This window comes from Lissotriton vulgaris, chromosome 9, assembly GCF_964263255.1.
Source record: "Lissotriton vulgaris chromosome 9, aLisVul1.2, whole genome shotgun sequence".
In the NCBI taxonomy this organism is placed as follows: domain Eukaryota; kingdom Metazoa; phylum Chordata; class Amphibia; order Caudata; family Salamandridae; genus Lissotriton; species Lissotriton vulgaris.
The window spans coordinates 427724689-427740712 of NC_141697.1; the positions used below are offsets into that span (position 1 = coordinate 427724689).

Here is a 16024-nt window from a genome sequence, read left to right on the forward strand (position 1 = left end):
TGATGGATATTGAATCAACCTCTGAAATGGGAATATCATGCAGAATTCAGTGCTTTCCGCAGCAAATTCCTCATGCTCTGGTAATTCACAGACACGATTTTCCCGGTACTTTTCAGCAAGTTTGATCTGCGGAAATTGAAGTGGGGAAAACTGCAGGCATGCAGAGTTTATCGTGCCCAGTACCGGGTGCAGTAAACTTTGTATTACTTGGAATTACGATCTCTATGCAAACTGGGGTTTGTGCAGGATCAGATCATTGTGAACCACTTTTGATAAGGCCCCTTCTATTAGATTATTTAATCATTTGATTATCTTGACTTTTTGTAATGGTCCCATGTTTCCATCAACTGTGAATGACACACAGAGAATAAAGATGCCTCGAGTTCAAGATGACAACACTTTAATACTGATCAACAGTGCAAAATAGGTAATAAGAAATAGTGGCATACAAATAAATACATCAATTCTTTGGAAATTATAATACATTTTAAATACATGTGTTACAAAAACAAATAAAATGTTCAGCTACCCCGAACCTTGAGTAGATAAAAGCCGTCCTTTCAATATTCTAGTAAACATATTCACACTTTCTATAAGAAAGGATTTTTTGGCACAAACTAATTAGTCTTAAAATTCTGAAATACTTGCACACTTCTCACCTATATAAATACATATGTGAAATGGTTTGACCTTTTCATAATGCTTTCTTGATGCCATGTTTTTATGTGTGCCTGTAGAGTTTAATAAGCTGCTTAATTGCCATTTGACTGGTCAACAGCATATAACCTCTCAGTGCACAACAGCATATAACCTTAAGTGCAGACTGGGCTCCATAGAGAACAGCAAATAATCCCATGTGCAGACTGGGCTCCATTGATAACTGCATTTAATCCTATGTGCGGACTAGGCTCCATGCACAACGGCATTTAATCTCACGTGGGCTCCATAGACAACATCATATAATCCTATGTGTGTACTAGGCTTCAAAGATAACATCATATAATCCTATGTGTGGGGTGGGCTCCATAGGCAACAGCATATAATCCTATGTGTGTACTAGGCTTCAAAGATAACATCATATAATCCTATGTGTGGGGTGGGCTCCATAGGCAACAGCATATAATCCTATGTGTGGGGTGGGCTCCATAGGCAACAGCATATAATCCTATGTGTGTATTAGGCTTCAAAGATAACATCATATAATCCTATGTGTGGGGTGGGCTCCATAGGCAACAGCATATAATCCTATGTGTGTACTAGGCTTCAAAGATAACATCATATAATCCTATGTGTGGGGTGGGCTCCATAGGCAACAGCATATAATCCTATGTGTGTACTAGGCTTCAAAGATAACATCATATAATCCTATGTGTGGGGTGGGCTCCATAGGCAACAGCATATAATCCTATGTGTGTACTAGGCTTCAAAGATAACATCATATAATCCTATGTGTGGGGTGGGCTCCATAGGCAACAGCATATAATCCTATGTGTGTACTAGGCTTCAAAGATAACAGAATATAATCCTATGTGTGGACGGGCCTTCATTGCACACAGATCTCTCCTCCGGCAGTCAAACTAAGTAAATTCCAACAGACAGAGAGCAATTGGCAGAAGGAAGATGTTCCTCGAAAGAAAGCAAAGGAATCTTAAGGTCCACCGTTCAGGTTCCGTGTGTATATTAATTCATCTTCTTTGTTTCTTTATTTATTTACAGCACTGAGACACTTCTAATCTAATGCAGGCAGCAAGTTACAACTCTAACAAAGGTGGGATGTTTTGATGTCAATTCCAAATGCCAGGCAGCTCTGAATTTCTCTAGTTTTAATTGTAAAGTATTCCAGAGTCTGGCTGCCAGATACAGGAATGACCAGCCTTCTATTGGTTCTCTTTTGTTTCCAGATATGCAGAACAGAAGAAAGAAGTGGAACGCAAAGAGTGGAATGACAACTAATGGCCTGATATAGAGTTGGGTGGAAAATGTGAAGACAGAAATATTAAATCTATACCTGCCTATGAATGCCTACATTGACAGTATGTTGGTAGTCAATATTCTGGAGTCAATGCGAGTGCAGGTTGATATTATGGACCTTGTCATTTTGATATACAATCATCAGGAGAAAGTCTGAAATTTGGAATATCATTCACTAGCAGAAATTCTTCCACAAGGCTATCCCTGTTACAGCCCATCTTTAAATCAGACTCTTAATGTAAAGCTTTTGGCAGACAGTGTAATCCTTTTTATTTATAAAGGGCAGCCAGTAATGATGGCTCCCTTCTGGTCCCCACAATGGAGGACACCATGCCTACAGAAAACCCCTCCATCAATGAGCACAGAGGAGAGTGAGTCTGTACTCTGCAGTGTAGGGAAGGTGCCATCTCACCGTGGAAACGAAGCCTGTCCTTGCGAAGCCCATAAGACTCATTCAATGATAACTAGGTTATTGGAACAAATTCGGGAACAAAAACATGATCCCAAAAATGAAAAAGGAAATATTCAGTTAGCACTTTCTTTACCTTCATCAACAATTAGAAAAAAAATGTTTGGGACTTTGGAAAAAAAGTCTCCAGAAAATAGTTTTAGGCCCTCACCTGGGTCAGATTCCCTGTTTCTATAGACGAGATTTTCGATTGGGAAAATCTGATTTTTAACATGTATTGCACACAATAGCATTTATGCTTTTACACTCCAAAAGGAAATTGTCTCTGCAGGTCATTTGATCAACAAGTACTGTCCCTAACAGACTCACTCATACGCTTGCTCTCAAAGCATCGTGACTGAACGTACCAGACATTGCCATCCGTTTGAGTAAGTGAATACCTAAAATCATGTTTGAGGCGCAAATGGTCACATTAGGCAGTTTAGCCATGTACCGAACAGCATCATCACCCAGAATTATCCAGTGTACCTGATTTGGTCTAAAGACATTGTAACGGGTGGCAACAATCTCCAGTATCCCCTCTGCTTGAGGAGCCTCATTACAGGGGTCTTGATACTTTATTTCTTGATGTTCAAGGGGTGTTGCTAGCCTTGGAGGCGTTGAAGGTGTATTCCAAGGCAGCAATCAAAGGGATCCTGGAGCGATAAGTCTATTCCTGCTTCTTCCTTGTAAAACCCCCTAAACACATTTCCCCCCAATTTCACGTAAAAGCGACTCTTACACAAATCCATGTTCAAGTTCCCCAGGCCTCCAATGTTGTGAAACACTGCGTGATAGGTTATGTGGAACAGCACCATGTTCAGAGGTCGCTGCAGAGTTCAACACAGCATTCCTCGTTTATTTATAACAAAATTCAATGTTCCTATCTGGTAAAACCTCGAGAAACTGCTATATGAGAAAACAACTTGGGCGAGTCCTCTTCCTTGCTTTCTCCAATGTCGGCCAGGATTTTCATGATATATTTCAATTCACTTTTTCTGAGATTCCCTTTGATGTACAATATCGCTCAGACTTGACGTTTGCTGTGAAAGGATGTAGAACAAAGTTAGGTTTGGTCACAGGTTACAAGCCTTTTCCATCAGATATGACTGTGATTGAGCCAGCACTTCACTACTTTTCATCAACAGACTTTGATCCAGAGGAAAAGAGAGAAAAACAGAAAGGAATGTAAGATGAAGTAGGAGAAAGGTAGGACAACAGTGACAAAGGAATAATCTAGGGATTAGAAAGAACATCGAAGAAATGACGTAGAGACTAGAAGTGTAGACTTTTGGAAGAAAGTGGCATGAGGTGGTAACAGGATTGGTATCAGTCTTGACAACTCCAGCATTTAGCAGCACACTGTGGGGACCTCTATTTATGTATTTCATTGATTTATTTACAAACTAAGCAATCGATCTGGCACATTTGTAGATTACTAGAATGCCCACAATGACAGAGGGAAAAAGTGGAATAGTTTCTTCCACGATCGATGATTCAACAGTGAATGACAGTTATGTACTCAAACCCAATGTCTTTGCCACTCTCTGTTGCATTATCATGTTTTTTAGATTTAGCATCTCTCAAATGGTAGTCTAGGTTTGTGGGTGGTTGAATGTTCTAACGAGGCATATGCATTTGTAACATGATTTTTAATGGTCTCCTCAAATTACCATGAAAACGTACGTTGCGTGTATCTGCATGTTGAAACTTTCATACAAATTACTGAGATGTATTTTTTAAAATACTCATAAAAATATGCAAACAAGATGAAATAAGACAATTTCACTCTCTTCTTTTACAGCTGCGTTTTCGTCCTGTGCAAGGTCAGGCATTGTATGTAAAGACAGTAACTTGAACTCAATTGAGGCATTTCAGATCGAGGCAGACAGCATAAGCTAGTGCAGAAGCATGCTCCTGCATGGTCCCACTGTAACTAATATGAAGAGATAGTATAAGCTGTCTCCCTGTAACTAACATGAAGAGATAGCATAACCTGACTCACTGTAACTAACATGAAAAGATAGCAAAAGCTGTCAAAAAAGGTCCCTACCTAGTCATACTGTGTTTCACATATAAGAGTCTTTCACTTTAAATTCGGCATTTCATATCAAGCGGGGGAGGGCAGTGGGGTGGTGGTTGTGGTTCACATCAACACAGTATTTCAAACGACTTTAATATTAACACGTTTGTGAATCTTATCAATCTGTTTTGCAGTTTTTCTTTCTGAAAATGACTTGTCCAAGGAAAGGAGTAATTTTATTTTCGGCCTTGGAATGGAAAAGTAACATCCACAAATTAAATGAGTAGAGATATATGGGTAAGAAAAAGTATGGGTAAGGGTAAAGAAAGAAGCAAATATAAAATGCGACAGAGCGTGAGAGGTAGAGAGTTTGTGTGTCAGCTGCTAGAACTTACAGGAAGCTGCAATGGGGAAGGTATGATCTAATATTTACCCATTACAAAATATCATGCCCCCATCAGAAAATGTGCACTGAATTAAAACACTGAGGGGCATATGTACAAGGAATGCTAGAGCATGGCGTTAAGCACAAAATGCTAACCCCTCGCTTCACCATGCTGAATACGCAAGGCACTGTATTCACATAGATGTGGCACATCCCTGCGATTTCCCTAGCACTGGAGCTAAAGTAAACTGCCTAGCGCCAATGCAGGCACCCTTGCATCATAGAGCATGGGTGCCTGCATTGCAGGAATTATTGACTATGTGCAGGAATGAGTCTCTTCCTGCACATAAACAGTCACAAAAGGTGATTGCTAACTTCTATGTGTGCTGCATTGTGCAGTACACATATAAACTGCAAATCGTCATTTTTGTAATGATTGTCTATGTGCAGGAAGGGACAAACAATCCTTCATAGTGTTTTGCTGTTTCTGCAGCACACATAGAAAGTTACACCATGTTAGGACCAGGTTTTTCCTGGTCTTAATTTAGGTGCTGCCTCCTACTTATGCCACCCTTGTAAATAGCTTCAAAATCAATGGGTGTTGAGGCAGAACGCCCAACCCAACACCCATAGCCACCCCTTTCACGCTAAGTATAGCGTGAAAAGGTGTTTTATTTACAAGGCAGAGCTAAGCCACATTAAGTGGCTTAACACTGCCTTGTAAATAAGGCGAATCCAGTTTCGCCACAGGTATGTTGTTAAAGAAAACAAGTTACTTACCTGTAACTTTGGTTCCCCAGTATTGGTAACTTTCATAGATTCCTATGCTTTGTATCATTCCCCATCGTCGGAATGGGAGCCTCTGTAAATAAAAAATATCCTAACCATAGAAACAAAAGAGAAAAATAGGCCTAGGCCTCATCTCAGTTTTGTATATTCTTGAATATTCGTCTGAAATGTTGTGTTTCTTTTTTTTTTTGGGTTTGTATCAATTTTATGTATATCTTTTATGGCAATTGCCGAAATAAAGAGGCGGTCAAGAATTAGCCTCGCAAAAAGTTTTTGCGAAACATCAATGAGGCTGATAGGCCTGTAGTTGGCTGGGAGCAGAGGAGAGCCCTTCTTGAAGATGGGTACAATCTCTGCTCCCAGCCAAGTACTGGGGACCGCCGTTCCCGCGAGGACTGCGTTGAACAATAGCAGCAAATAGGGAGCCCAAACTCCAGGTTGGTGCTTAAATAGGTCACCCGGGATTTTATCTAATCCCGGGGCTTTTCCTACTGGAAATTTGGAAATTGCCCTAGAAACCTCCTCCAAGGAGAAATGCAAAAGGTCAGCACCCTCATTGGGCAGAGATTGAGCTGTTAGCTCAACCCTGGGAGACGAATATTCAAGCGAAGAGCCGGCTCGGGGCTTCAACAAGCCCTGGTCAGCCTCTTCGTACAGGCAGCGAAAATTGTGTTCCCACACTGAGGCCGCTATGCTGACCTCAACAGCTTGAGTCGGCTCAGCAGATCCTGATCTCACAATCTGCCAAAATTTGCGAGCGTCTCTAACCTGTAATGAGGCCAGCATATTTTCCCAATTGGAGTGATCCCAATCCACCTTTGCATGATTAATGGCTTGCTTCAGCTCCGCCCTCCCAGTTTTAATTGCCTCTATATTTCTGGGGTGCTTCAGTGAGGCGAGCAGTTTGGCCTTTGCCCTCCTACAGACTGGGTTAAACCATGAAGGTCTTTGGGCTCTGCGGGACCCTTTCCTAACAACTGGGTTCACATTGTGGAACAGGAGCCCATATTAGTATCGATGCCCAGGCTGCTGGCGCAAGTCGCCTCTTAGTTCCCATTCTGAATAGTTACCAAATAAAGAGACGGGCGCTGGGAGCAGGAATCACAAGAACAGAGTTTATTTCTCATGAGGAGAGCCTGTCATTTCAGACACGAAGCAAGATGTCATCGGGAGGTGCTCTAACAAGTGAGCTGAGACTCCGTCTTTTATACTTTACAAAACACTTGGCATTACAATCACGATATTGTGAAACAAGGAAAAGACATCCCCATAATCCTCGTGTCAATCCTACCCCACATGTGCTCACAATAGGGACCCTTGACCTGCTAAGAGGGGAGGGCAATCACGCAGCTGAGTGTTCCGTCAACTGTTTAGGATGTGTGCGCCTGATCATAGCCCAGGGGGTGGGGTGGCCAGGATCAATAGTGGGTCCTTTGAAGAGGAGTGACTTCATACAATAAGGGCAGTAAATGGTATCTCCTGGCTCGGGCGATGGCCTCGGACATGTGTGGTCAGCCGGACTCGGGGGAAGGGGTCATCAAAGGAGTGGTATTCATGCCGCGTGGACAATTGAGCGCGGAGGGAAGGCTTGTCAACAGAGGGGCATTCATGGAAGGAAAGGAGGTGTTGGTCAGGCGCGGCCGTGGCTCCCAAGGACAGGGTCTTGCAGAAGAAGAAGGTTTATGACTTGCCCATGTGAGGAGAAGGGAGGGGGGAGCCAGGGTGGACACAGGGACAGAGTCACAGAGAGAGAGAGAGAGAGAGAGATCTTATGACCCGTACATGAGAGAGCGGGGGCAGTCAGGTGCAGCTGGGGAGGGCTATGTCAGCTAAGGCGAAGGATGCCTCTTCAAGAGGGAAGGGGGGGTTTGTGCGGGTCTAGCAGAAGGGTTGCCTTTCACGGCAGGGTCGCGCAGAGGGAGAGGGTTTCATGGTCTATGCATGAGATACGCGCAGGAGGGAAGCCGGGGATTCCAATGGGTAAAAGGCCATGGTGCCTAGAATGGCTGTACATATGCATATGGGTACGGGCTCTTACTGGCAGAGTGATACGGTCAATAATTTACGGTATTCATGGTGCTCACGGGGAGAGGAGTGGGAGAAGAAGGGAAATGAATGCTGTTTATGTACATCAATTTCTTCAATTTCCACAGTCGCCCCTTTTTACATTACAGCGTTCATTTTTGCAATTGATGGGGTTACAGATAGACAGGCATCGTTGAAGAATTAGCATTCGTTGATACTAACATTTGGCGTACAATCATAGACAGTTGAGGTGATGGGCAGAATGCAGCACATAGGAAATTGCATTTCGTTGAGTTCCTAACAATTAAGCGCACTACATAGCATAAATCTTTCTGACTTAAAAAATGTGACCAATGAACAGTTTTGACCAAGTAGTTGAGAGCGGAATTCAGTTCAATACACAAGATTTCTTCGTCACAGTGTCTTTTTATCAGTGAGCCATCACTGGTAGGCTCTAGTCCGTGTACTTTCGTTGGCGCTGTTGAGCACCGGCGGTGGAGCTATAGGTCCAGCTCGGTTCTATCCTCACGCGTTGCAGGGTGCGGTCAGTCCTCTGCTGTTAGACCACAGTCCTGTTCCCTAAACAATCCGTTTGGCGGCGCCTTATGCTCGGCACCTATATTTCCGTGGCAACACCCTATTCCCACTTGAATGCAGTTCTTCCCTTTGGCAAAAAGTCACGTGGAAAAGAGGGTGAGTGTGGTTCAAATAGTCGATAGGAGAGAGAGCGGAGTTGGGTCAGAGTTCCTGGGACACACAAAAGGGACCAAGGGAGCAAAGGATAACAAGCAGGCAGGCCCATCAATCGGGCCCAAAGAAAGGGGACAGAGACTCCAGGCACACGTGGGTTAGCAGACGAAGGGCTTCAAGGCGGCCCGTCATTTTTCATTTTCCACGTTGAAATTGCGGTCTCGTCCCGTATCTTGTTGCTCTGCAGCGCCACCTTTGGTCGAGGTCACAAGTGTCTCAAGATCCGCAGCCAGGCTGTACGTCATGTCCGACCCTTCTCCTTCGGTGAGCGTGAATCTTTGAATAGGTACAAAACAAGTTTTTAGAGAACTGGCAGAAGAAGACATCTACGCATGTGAATTCCTCCCTCAATCCTACGCATTTGGGAGATACGCTCATTGGTCACAGTCAGAGGTCTATTACCAGGCAGTGCAAATGTCGGTATTCCTGCTGAATTCATGCTAGGTTTATTCATTGTCCTATCTATAACTCAAGTGAGGATAAATGAGTTTCCCAACAACTGTGCATTTCATCATTATTCAACATTTCGGAGCATTTCCCTTCAAGGCTGGCTAACCTTTTCAAACAGGGCGGGGGTGCCATCATCGATAGTCAGGTAAAACAAGTTTCTCTCGAGGGACGACAGTTACCCATGGTCATCATGTTTATATCCGGGACAGCAACTGGGGTCTATCAAAATAGGGCGGGGATGCTTCGGGCGCTCGCGCTTGGGTGAAGAAGGGGGTGGGGCAATCTGGGCGTTTTGGGGGTCAATCTAGACGTTGGCGTTCGTCTCTTGAAGAACAGAAATGAGGTGCCATTGACATACAGTTCCCCTATAAATGGCCAGATCTGGGGGACCTTAGTCGTCTTACCTGTCCTTTCCTTCTCAGCCAATTCAAGTTCATTCATTTTGCAGAAAGGAGAGGTAGTAGTATGGCGAGATACAATCATTTTAGTTTCGGTCAATTTCGCTGAACACCTTCGCGTTCAATAAGTATCCAATCAAAACTGGTGCCGGTGGGGCACAATTTTACCACAAAGAGGGAGAGAAAATAGGGAGACTCTCATAGAGAGTGAGAGTCGTCCGCAACCTAAACGAGCCATTCGGTACACGTATGACATGTAGAGAGAGAGAGAGAGAGAGAGAGAGAGATAAGGGGGCGGTGAGAGAGAGAGAGAGAGTGAGAGAGGGACGTGTACGAAAATAGGTCATTTAGTGCGCTCACAATCACAGAACAGTAGAGGTCAGGTAACACGCAAATACAGACAGAGGGAAGACATAAATCCGTACATCACATACACACAAACTCAGACAAGGAAGACAGCACATGTATTTACATATATATAAGACATTCACGACAAAACAGAAAACAACAGGTGGCCAACAAAATCCATATTATATCCTACGTATCTTTACTATCCTATTTATCTACGTGCTTAGCTCTTTCTACCCTTCCCTCCTTTTCCTTCTCGCTTGTTATCTCTGCGAGCGTTCTCAATTGCCAATACTTACACCTCGGTTAGTCGATCAGAAATTAACCTGGTCGCGCTATTTACCCATGGTTGGATCTTAAACCATTCTTCAGTTCCTTCCCTTGGTGGGAAGTTCTCCAGGCTGAGGCAACGGCAAGTATTGATCGGGAGAACAGTCGGACAGCTTGGCTATATTTATAAGAGTGTGAGAAAAGGGGGCAGTGCATTGAACATCAGCAACATTTCTAACTTCCCAGACGGGTGGTGCCGTGGTAACCCTTACCCACACACTTTTCCTTGTCCTTTCCCTACCTAGTCAAACGTCTAGTTACATTGTCTAACGTGTTATTTCTAGTCAATTTTCGTCATACAGTACCCGTCAAGTTTCTATGTCAGTCCATCCTCCCAGTCGCTATGTTCGAAGGAGGAACAGTCATGTTTAAGTCTACGTCTTTTAAAAACTTATCGTCATAAGGACTATGCACATATTCCCTCCTTCCCTTTTCGTCGGTGGTTCGACCATCGCTCTCCCACACTTCAGCCGACGTTCTGACGTGACCTGCAGAAGGGAGGAGAAAGAAGGGGGGGGGGTGCAGCCTTCAAAACACATCAGCATGCAGTAATCCGAAAATGTTTTTACCTACCACATACTCGACCTATCTCCACGTAGTGCATTTCTTTACCATCTCGGCGTTTTAAACCCAGAGGGACCAATAATGTCAGATATATATATAACCATTAATGATCTGCGTATCTACAGGAGTTACTTGGTCGCAACCCCTTTTGTTCGGTGCAAGGGTAGCGGTCAGGTGGCATTTCTGTGGTGTCGATTTAAGTGCGTCTAAAGCATTTTTTCCAGCTGCCTGTGACACATAATGCGGTTGCTAAATATCTGGTCCTTTTTAACCTTCATCTTTCATCATACTTATTCTTCGCTCACAGTAGCAAAACATTCAGAACTCATTAATGCAACCGCTACAACCATGCTTTCTTTTTCAAAATACTTTTAATAAAAAGTGTTGATGTATAAATACAGGCCTACAACCCAGTGGACCGGCCACGGAGCAGGTCGAAAACTGTACATAAGAAGAACGAAGTTGGTGGCAGTTCATTGCATAAAGTGCAGCAGTGCAATAAAATCGTATTAAGCTTTCCTACAGAGCAAGCATGATGCGTGTCAAGAATTCAGTTTTAATTAATTCATAAATTCATTATCCAATGCTCATTCATTACCTAAATTACACCAATTCATTTTCCAAATCATAATCAGTACCCACCCTAAGTCAGTTCTTTGTCCGAGCACATACTCAATATCCTTCATATCTACTTTCATTATCCAAAAAACTGCATACATATCTTGGGACAGAAAGCTGTGCGGTCAGGATGCAACAAAGTTTATTCAAAAAGTCTCATTTTGTGTCGGCGCCATTTTGGGCGAGGTCAGGCTGGTTCCAGCATAGTCAGAATGTCTCCAATGACTCGTGGTTGGGCCAGAATCTTCCGTTGGTAGTTCAAAAAGTTTTTTTTTTTTTTTCGCACAATGTGGTAACAGTCTAACAATAGTCAAAGAGTGGGGAGGGCGGCAACAATGTTTCCTACCGGGTCATTCTGGTGTTCCACCGGAACTGAACAAGTCTGTGCCGTGGCTGCATTTTAGCCATTTCCAAACCAAGGCTGGCGTCGGCAGGAGTGCACCGATGTCACGGTTCCCAGTGAGGGGGGCGGGGGCACCCATGCGGAGGGATCGGGGTGCCCCCCGGCTCTCATACAATCTTCAAAGTTGAGGAGAGAAGGCATGGGGCGTGTGCCCGTCCTGGGCAAAAGACCGCTTTTCGATGTTGACCCTCTTTAAACAAGAGCATTGGGGTGTCGCTGGAAGCCTCCACCTGGAGGGAGGTGGGGGAGGCTCGTTCGCGCCGCCTCCCCCTTCCAGCGACCCCGCGCCGTTCTCCGGCTCCAGGGTTTCGGTAAGGCCGTGCCAGGCGATGAAGATGGGGGGGGGGTCGGTGGCTGAGGCAAGACATCTCCCCCCCCCTTTTTGACATGTGGCGGGACTATCTGTAATTGTCCAGGCGCTGACATGTGGCGGGACTACCTACAATTGTCCAGGCGTCGACATGTGGCGGGACTATCTGCAACTGTCAGGCGTTGGGTGTAGTTGCAGCCATTATAGCTCAAAGAACTGCCGCCATCCTCGCTTTGGCTTCGGCCTTCGACGAAAGCCGGATCAGGTGAGAGAGAGAGGGGTGGTCGGTGGCCGAGGCAAGACAGCCCCCTCTCTCCCCGTGGCCTGCAGGGCGGCAGAAGAGGGAAAGGGGAGACCTCCATGATTCCTCGGGCCGTCCGCCCAGCAGCCTCCCCTTCCGACTGCGGCCAGGCGAGCCCCGCATGCCTCGAGGCCTCGCCTTCCGGATGGGCGTAACCGCGGACCTGTTGCACTTCGGGAGCTTCTGGAATGGGGGTAGGTACCTATTGAATTGTTTCTATTTCATGTGACCGTTATTTGGGCGTGGTGGGCAATGAGGCAGACATGTTTGGAGCAGGAATAGGCAATGGAGCCTAGCTACCTCGTGGCTGCCTTGGTGTCAAGGTTGTCTTCCCTCGCCATTTTTATGTTTCTTATTGCGAGTTATTTCTAACATTTCTTATTTTATTTTTAGCGAAGTTGATAACTCATCAGTGGCCTACTGATTTCGCTCAACTCTTTTTCTTGTATTTTTATGCCATAACCTATTATAAGCTATAGCGACTAGTCCACACTTAATGAACATGTCCTTATTAGGTGTGCCCTCCAGTGGAGCTGGATGGTTCATCTCTAATAAGCGGTCCGGGCTAAACAGGCTACCAACCAGTGGGGAGAAGATAGGCATGACGGGTTACAACGGGGACAAAGGTCTGCACTACCTATCTTATCACGGCGGGCAAAGACTAGACAGAATATTTCTATTCTCCGTTGTTTGCAGGCGGTGAATACCTCAAAAGAACCAATACCGAACACTTAATGTACGGTCAATCAAACAATCAGTGGGGAGAATAAGTGGGTGCGAAAAGGTTTGCGTTACCCACTCTTTCTCTACCTGCAAAGAGAGACCTTGTTCTTCCCTGTTTGTAGACAAAGAATCTCCAGACAATAATCCACGAACGACAGTTCGGGAAACAGTGGGGGAGGAAGATAGGCACGACGGATTACAACGGGGACAAAAGTCTGCGTTACCTATCCTTCACTGCTTGCAAAGGGAGAGCCTGTTGTTTTCTCCGTTTGCAGACGGTGAATCTCCAGAGGTTTCAACAAAGCGTAATACTAGTATTATCCAAAACAATAATTTCACAATTTGTCGCATTTACGCGACCTTACCCGGACCGGACCGTGTGGGCAGTTCTTCGCCTTCCTCCTTCCAGCGCCCGATCGTTCTCTCACTCCATGATTTTACCGCAGCAGTCCCGTGGGATTCCAGTCAGGACAGTAGGTCACTCGAGAGAGGTCCGTTCAGAATCGGTGAAGTTCATTCAATCGGCAGCCGGGCGAGGGCCCTCTCAAGGCAGGTATACTCCGATCATTTAGATGTTCACCTCATCGTCTGGATCTCTCTTACTGGACCTTATGTCACTGATGGACCCCGCGTTGGGACGCCAATTGTGGAACAGGAGCCCATATTAGTATCGATGCCCAGGCTGCTGGTGCAAGTCGCCTCTTAGTTCCCATTCTGAATAGTTACCAAATAAAGAGACGGGCGCTGGGAGCAGGAATCACAAGAACAGAGTTTATTTCTCATGAGGAGAGCCTGTCATTTCAGACACGAAGCAAGATGTCATCGGGAGGTGCTCTAACAAGTGAGCTGAGACTCCGTCTTTTATACTTTACAAAACACTTGGCATTACAATCACGATATTGTGAAACAAGGAAAAGACATCCCCATAATCCTCGTGTCAATCCTACCCCACATGTGCTCACAATAGGGACCCTTGACCTGCTAAGAGGGGAGGGCAATCACGCAGCTGAGTGTTCCGTCAACTGTTTAGGATGTGTGCGCCTGATCATAGCCCAGGGGGTGGGGTGGCCAGGATCAATAGTGGGTCCTTTGAAGAGGAGTGACTTCATACAATAAGGGCAGTAAATGGTATCTCCTGGCTCGGGCGATGGCCTCGGACATGTGTGGTCAGCCGGACTCGGGGGAAGGGGTCATCAAAGGAGTGGTATTCATGCCGCGTGGACAATTGAGCGCGGAGGGAAGGCTTGTCAACAGAGGGGCATTCATGGAAGGAAAGGAGGTGTTGGTCAGGCGCGGCCGTGGCTCCCAAGGACAGGGTCTTGCAGAAGAAGAAGGTTTATGACTTGCCCATGTGAGGAGAAGGGAGGGGGGAGCCAGGGTGGACACAGGGACAGAGTCACAGAGAGAGAGAGAGAGAGAGAGAGAGATCTTATGACCCGTACATGAGAGAGCGGGGGCAGTCAGGTGCAGCTGGGGAGGGCTATGTCAGCTAAGGCGAAGGATGCCTCTTCAAGAGGGAAGGGGGGGTTTGTGCGGGTCTAGCAGAAGGGTTGCCTTTCACGGCAGGGTCGCGGAGAGGGTTTCATGGTCTATGCATGAGATACGCGCAGGAGGGAAGCCGGGGATTCCAATGGGTAAAAGGCCATGGTGCCTAGAATGGCTGTACATATGCATATGGGTACGGGCTCTTACTGGCAGAGTGATACGGTCAATAATTTACGGTATTCATGGTGCTCACGGGGAGAGGAGTGGGAGAAGAAGGGAAATGAATGCTGTTTATGTACATCAATTTCTTCAATTTCCACAACAAGTTCCACCAGAGTGACCACCAAGTCAATATGGAGATTGGCCAGCTTAGTAGAAGGATCTTCCAGGGCAGTTTGACCAATAATCACCCCTACGGATTCTAATATGGGGAGAATCCGGGCATAAAGTTTAGAGATTGAGGCAGGATTATCCAGGAGCTTGGTCCATCGGACTCTGCGCCTATCGTTGGTTAAAATTAAGTTATGATCTGGGGCAACCTCATCCAGCTGGTCATCATTGGAGCCACAAAGTGGAACCAGCGATAGAATCAGCGCATTATGATCGCTGTCGCTTCTATGAACTACCTCAAACTCCAGGACCTTAGTCCAGTCCACAGTCTGGACCAAGATGTAATCCAGGTGGGACTCCTGCCCTGGTTTGTTGAACGTAGATTTTGGGGGGATATCGCTCCCAAATCTACCATTACAGGCCCTCAGAGAATTGTTAAGGGTAAGAGCCAAGATTTGTGTTGCGAGGGGAGTCCATGGCTTGGGAGGAGGGCCAACTAGTTGCAGTATTCCCCACTGTTCATCCTCCTCCATCAGTGCTCCCTCCAGTGTCAGAGATAACGGCTCGAACTGACAATTAAAGTCCCCACCCAGCACGATCACAGCACCCTTGGGTATTTTAGGAAAAAATTTAGAAAGCTCCTTAATGGTGGGTGATGGCCTGGTTGTGCCCACTGGTCGCGAGTATACATTTATCAGGATGAGTTGTGAATGGTTAGGCCAGTCCAAACTTACGTTCTGGACATCCCATGAGTTGGTGTTAAGGGCCCTGGCCTTGCAACCCAAATGTGCTGCCACCCAAGTACAAAGGCCCCCCGAAGGCAGTCCTCTCCCCTCCCATTTGGCTGGAATTGAGAAGCTCGCATAGCCTGAGCGCCATTTATCCTCCCGTGCCCAAGTCTCCTGAAACATACAAACATCTTGAGTATCTATAAATGACCCCCAGTCAGGGCAGGCTAATTTGCTCTGGAGGCCGGCTAAGTTCCATGAGAGAATAGACAGCTAAGATGTGCGCTTGCTGTTGCGCATCACAATAGGATCAGCTGTCGGGGGCACAATGTTAGCTAATGTCTCAGAAAGGGGTTCAATGGCTTGAGCCTCCCTATAGGTCGAATTCACACCCATTTCAATTGTTTGACCATCCTTACTGTGGTCCAGCAGTAATCTTCAGTCGCAGTTATCCAGACCAGAGAAGACATCAAACCTATTTGCTGTCTCCAAGGGTGTGAAGGGCCTCAAATGTTCCATCCTCTTATTAGGATTTAAACTGGACCTAAAAGGTACCGTATTCCACCCAAAGGGTTCAGCAACGTGGTGGAAATGTGGAGGTTGTGGTGGATACCCAGTGTTGTAGGACAGTAAGGGAGCAATATG

The 16024-nt window shown here is 45.8% G+C and overlaps 1 pseudogene across 1 annotated transcript in view; it reads right to left on the reverse strand.

Moving 5' to 3' along the window:
* Positions 1-383: 383 nt before the first annotated feature.
* Positions 384-16024, reverse strand: part of LOC147690225 (tumor necrosis factor alpha-induced protein 2-like) — a 113879-nt pseudogene continuing 98238 nt past the window's right edge. Inside the window, exon 12 of the transcript XR_015300139.1 lies at positions 384-3462. The product of XR_015300139.1 is annotated as a tumor necrosis factor alpha-induced protein 2-like (transcript). The remainder of the gene's footprint in view (positions 3463-16024) is intronic.